The sequence below is a fragment of the Humulus lupulus genome, chromosome 1 (assembly GCF_963169125.1).
Source record: "Humulus lupulus chromosome 1, drHumLupu1.1, whole genome shotgun sequence".
NCBI lineage: Eukaryota > Viridiplantae > Streptophyta > Magnoliopsida > Rosales > Cannabaceae > Humulus > Humulus lupulus.
Window position 1 is genome coordinate 31,339,916 of NC_084793.1, and position 6,256 is coordinate 31,346,171.

Genomic DNA, 6,256 nt, shown 5'->3' on the forward strand with positions numbered 1-6,256 from the left:
TGACGGGTATGGTGACCCGGTATCTCATGTCAACAAGTTTCAGATACAAATGGACATTCAGAAGGTGTCCGAAGACACTCGATGCAGGATCTTCCCTGCAACACTTTCTGATGCTGCACAGGAGTGGTTCTTTAAGTTCCCTCCTGCAAGTATTGTATATTGGGAGATGTTTGGAAAGGAGTTTTACGGACAATTCTACGTGGGTCGTGTGCACCCAACTGAGGCAAACTAGCTGGTCAAGATACGCCAGCAAGAAGGAGAACCACTAAAAGATTATGTCCAGCATTTCACGCGAGCAGCAGCTAGGGCCAAAATAGTGGGAGACAAAGGCAAAATGATGGCCCTAACTACAGGAGTTAGGCGCCGTACACCCCTTTGGAGTAGCCTCAGGAAGCATGGGGTTAAAACTACCCAAGAGTTTTTGGATCGAGCTGATCGATACATCAAGCTCGAGGATGCAATTGTCAGCGAGGGAAAGACCCCAAATAATGGGTCAAAGCCCAACGGAAACGACAAAGGCAATGGGAATGGCAACGGCAAGAATGGGAGGAAGAGGCCCCATAACGAACCCTCTACCTCCGAGAGTAAGCGCTCTAAGGGTAACCGTTATGAGCCAAGGTTCACTAACTATACCGCCCTTGTTGAATCTCGAGCAGAGGTGTATTAGGCCACAAGTTTCAATGTACCCTACAAAAGACCCGCTCCTATTCAAAAGGATATTTCAAAAAGAGATACAACTAAGTTTTGTCATTTTCACAATGACTACGGACACAATACAAATGAATGTAACCAGCTGAAGGACGAAATCTAGTTCCTTATTAGACAAGGACACTTGAGGAAATACGTGCGAGCCGCGGGAGCTTCCCAACGAGAGGCTCCGGGTGGCAACGAGTAGGCGCCTGCACGCCAGCGCTCGCCACCTTTACATCCTGATCCCGTGGCAGGCACCTTACTCACCATCTGCGAAGGCCCACACCTCACGGGAAATAGCGGAAAGGCAAGGGAACGATACGCTCAGACCCTACGCCATGACCAAGACATCGAGATGATGACTGTGGAGGATCGGGCAACAAAAAAGGCCCAAACAGAGGATGATGAAATAAATTTCTCTGATAATGATGCCCAGCATGTCCAATTCCCACATTCCGATCCGCTGGTCATTGATGTTCAGATTTCCAATATGATGGTGAAAAGAGTATTGGTCGATACAAGAAGTTTAGTTAACATCCTGTATAAATCTTCGCTGGAACGAATGAAGTTGTCCACAAAGGACTTGGAGCCTTGTAACAAAACAATTTATGGTTTCTCTGGTGAGGGACTCCCTCCAACCGGTTTAATCAGGCTTCTAGTAACAGCAGGTACTGTGCCTGCCACCAGGACATTACTCAATACTTTTATAGTAGTTGATTGTCCTTCGGCTTACAATGCAGTTATTGGAAGACCAATACTGGTCGACCTTCGGGCCGTCATCTCTAAATGGCACTTAGCCATGAAATTCCCAACAGACGCAGGGGTAGGACGCGTGTTGGGAAACCAGAGGGAAGCAAGGGAGTGCTACAATGCCTCAATCACTAAAGCCAAGAAGGGTATGTCGAGGAGTGGTCCCCCAGAAAAGTTGCAGATGGCCATTGATGTACAGGCCCAATCAGGTGATGAAGTCACCAAATAGGGTGTTGCCCAAAGTGAGGACAGAGACTTAGATCCTCGCTTTGGGGATTTTGAAGAAGATATAAGACCTGTCGAGGACCTTGAAGAGGTCCAGCTTGACGAAGAGTTTCCGACCAGAGTTGTAAAGGTCGACAAAAATTTAGAAACAACAGCCAAATACGCATTGGTGGAATTTTTGAGGAAGAACCAGGAAGTTTTTTCCTGGTCACATAAAGATATAGTTGGGATAGATCCTGCAGTCATCATCCATGTCCTGAACATCGACAAAAGCTTTCCTCCGTGCAACAGAAAAGAAGGCTGCTCGATAAAGATAGATCAAAAGCCTTGAAGGAGGAAGTTGAAAAACTAAAGGAGAATGGGTTCATCAGGGTGGCGTTTTATCCGTCGTGGGTCTCTAATCAAGTGCTGGTCCCCAAACGAAATGGAAAATGGCGGACCTGTGTGGATTTCACAGACCTAAACAAAGCCTGCCCTAAAGACTGTTTTCCACTCCCAAGGATCGACCAGCTGGTCGATGCAACTGCAGGCCATGAGATCCTCTCCTTTATGGATGCATATTCAGGATACAATCAGATTAGTATGCATCCCCCTGATGAGGATCCCACTAGCTTTCAGACTGATACAGGGCTATACTGTTACAAAGTAATGCCCTTCGGATTGAAAAACACTGGTGTGACTTACCAGCGACTAGTTAACCACATGTTTAAGGAGTTGATCGGAATAAACATGGAGGTGTATGTTGATGACATACTGGTGAAGTCAAAAAAGGCAGAAGGACATGTGAAGGATTTACAAGAATGTTTCAATGTTCTGAACAAATATTAGATGAAGCTAAATCCACTCAAATGTTCCTTTAGAGTAGGATCAGGGAAGTTCTTGGGGTTCATTGTCAACTCGAGAGGAATCGAGGCTAATCCCAAGAAGATCAAGGCTCTGATCGATATGAAATCCCCAATGAAGATCAAACATGTGCAAAGTTTGACTGGAAGGATTGCCGTGCTCAGTAGATTCATTTCAAAATCAACAGATAAGTGCATTCCTTTCTTTAATATACTTAGAGGCAACAAGAAGTTCGAGTGGACTGAAGATTACGAACAGGTTTTCCAAGCCTTAAAAGCCCACATGGCACAACCTCCTGTCTTATCAAAGCCTGTAGATGGGGAAACTTTGTTCATATACCTGGCGATCACCGAATATGCTGCTGGTGCGGTGTTGGTGAGAGAAGAAGAAGGCGTACAAAAGGCGGTGTATTGTGTGAGCAAGAGGTTAATCAGAGCCGAATTGAGATATCCTCCCATAGAAAGATTATCCTATTGTCTAATTTTGGCCTCGAGGAAGTTACGTCCTTACTTCCAAGCCCAACCAACCACAATCTTTACTGACTAGCCCCTTCGGCAAGTTTTGCAAAAGCCAGAGGCCGCTGGTCGTTTGTTGAAATGGGCAGTCGAACTTGGGCAGTTCGATATAACATACTCGCCGTGAGCAGCAATAAAAGGACAAGCCTTGGCTGACTTCATTGCTGAATTCACTGAACTCCCAGAAAACGAGCAGGGTGAAAAGCCTAGTGCGCCTGAGCCTCAAGTTGAAGCTCCTTCGTGGAAACTATTCACAGACAGATCATCCAACGAATCCCACGCATGAGCAGGAGTGATATTGATAACGCCAGAAGAGCATCGATTTCACTGCGCAATTAGGTTTGATTTCACCGCTTCAAACAACGAAGTTGAATATGAAGCCCTACTCGCTGGATTAAGGTTAGCCAAAGACATGAACATAAAAGTGTTGGATATCTACAGTGATTCACAGCTGGTAGTGAATCAGGTCTCAGGGGAGTACCAAGCACGAGGCCTAAAAATGGTGGCTTATCTGAACAAAACTAAGGATCTGTTGGCACAATTTGAAAAATATACCCTCCAGCAAATACCTCGAGATCAAAATTCAAACGCGGATGCCCTAGCCAAACTCGGGAGTGCAAAAGATGCTGGCACTTTAAATATAGTGCCAGTTGAGCAGCTATGCACACCAAGCATCCGAGCAGACGAAACCAGTATGGTGATCCAATTACTAGATACCCATACTTAGAGTATCTCACGAACGGCACACTACCAGCAGATAGAAACAAAGCCAGGACCCTTCAAAGATAGTCTGCAAGTTATATCCTGGTTGATGGTATTTTGTACCGAAGAGGATACTCGATGCCACTGCTCAGATGTGTTATGACAGAGAAGGCTAAAGAGCTAATGAAGGAGGTGCATGAAGGCTTCTGCGGAGACCACACTGGGGCGCAAAGCCTATCAAAAAAGATCCTAAGGCAGGGATATTTCTGGCCAACGATGAATGAGGACTTGATGGAGTTCGTGCGAAAGTGTGATAAGTGTCAGCGGTTTTCCAAGATCCCACGAGTGGCTCCCAACGAGTTAAAGCAAATCCAAAGTCCATGGCCCTTAGCAGTATAGGGTATAGACTTGATCGGATCCTTGCCAACAGGAAAAGGTGGTGTGAAATATGCAGTGGTAGCTGTCGACTACTTCACAAAATGGGCCAAGGCTAAATTGCTAGCAACCATAACGACAAAGAAAGTACTTGACTTTGTTATCAAAAACATTGTTTGTCGATATAGATTGCCAAGAAAGATTGTCTCAGACAATGGCACCCAATTTGATAGTGACTTGTTCGCAGACTTCTGCAAAAGACATGGCATCATCAAGAGCTTTTCTTCAGTTGCTCACCCCCAAGCAAATGGGCAAGTCGAAGCAGTTAATAAAACATTGAAAGATACCCTGAAGAAAAGGCTCGAGGAAGCTAAAGGTGCATGGCCAGAACAACTGCCTGAAGTCCTCTGGTCGTACAGAACATCCCACCGAACAGCAACAGGTCATACCCCATTTTCCTTAGCATACGGGTACGAAGCCATGTTGGCTGTCGAGTTAGATCTGCCCTCGCATCGCAGAATGACATACGACCAAGAGCAAAATAGCCAATTGTTGATGGAGTCCTTAGACCTAGTCGAGGAGAGATGAGAAAAAGCCCAGCTCCGAGTAGCTACGTACCAGCAAAAAGTCACTCGGTATTTTAACTCCAAAGTAAGAGAAAGAAAGTTCAGCGTCACGGACTTGGTACTTCAAAGAGTTTTCTTATACACTCGTGACCAAGCTGCTGGAGTACTCGGACCAAACTGGGAAGGACCTTACCAGATTGAAGAAGTCCTTCATCCAAGCACTTACTGACTTGCACGCGTGAATGGAGATCTCATTCCACGTTATTGGAATGGAGAACACCTGCGCAAGTATTATTAGTAAACAGTCTTTCTTCAAGGACTGGCTTTTATTTATTTTTACTCTTTACAAGTTTTTAAATTAGGGTTAGTCATGAGATATGGCTAATCACTTATAAGTGTAAGGTCTTTTTTAAGATCACTCGTAAAGACATGTTTAGTCCATTTAATACGAGAATTATAAGGGACTGTGTGCAGCTAGTCATTCTTGCCAAACTTTGTAATTTTTTACAAGTATTTGCTCATTACGTGTGTTGTTTTGCTGTATTACAATTTTCATGTTCTATACCGAGCAGTAATGTTCGTACAGGTTTTGGTCAAGGCAAGTGACCAAGGACCTAACAGCTCTTTAATCACTTGGGGGGCATATAAGGCACACAGAAAGCAAAGCATACCAAGAGGTATGTAAACACATGAGCAAAATAAGTGAAAGCATGCTACAGTACATAGAGTATTTTTCAAAGTGAAAGCATGCTACGGTACTTAGAGTATTTTTCAAAATTTTATATTTTGTTAAATCAAACCAAAGTACTATGCTAAGTTCGATCATGCGAACAAATGTTATAATAAAGCAAGAATATTATAATATCAAAAGAATTCTTTTACACCGCGAGCAGTATTGCTCGGATGTAAATGTTAAGTTAAAAGGAAAAGTTGCCCATGCAGCAATAAAAAAATAAATATTGTCTTAACATCATGACCTATGGGTCATGTAAGAAAAAGAAAATGAAATAAGTAAAAAACAAGCTGAGGAGTAGTAGGAGGATCTAGGGGAGCATCTTGGTTAACTGCGTCTTCTGCAGTTTCCCCTCCTTCCATCCCCGTGGCCAGCGAAATCTCAAGAGAAGCAAGAACTCTGGCCCTTTCTTCGGCAGCCAGTCAAGCAGCGCAGCGAGCCAACTCAGCTTTCCTAGCATCCTTTGGAAGGTAGCCGAAGTTGGCACTTTGGTTATGCTTCCAGAAATCATAGAAGCATCGAAGTGTTGCATTCTTGTAGCTTTCCAAGTCCTTGGCGTTCGTGAGCTTGAGTTGGTCCACTTGGCTCTTGAGGCTGGCAATGCTCTTGTCTTTCTCAAGATTTTCCTCCTGGAGCCTTTTGACTTTGCGCCAGTGTATTCGGCTGGCCTAATGGTATTCCTCTCTCTGTTTTCTAGCACTTTCCAGAGAGGCCTGTTTCTTCACTAGATATGCGGCCTAAGAGTCCTTCTGCTAGGTCACCACTTCTTGCTCCCCCGCATGCCTTGCCTCCGCGGCTTGAAGTTCCTCCATCAACTTCAACTCTCGAGCACGGGACTGCTCGATGCTAGCACCCAA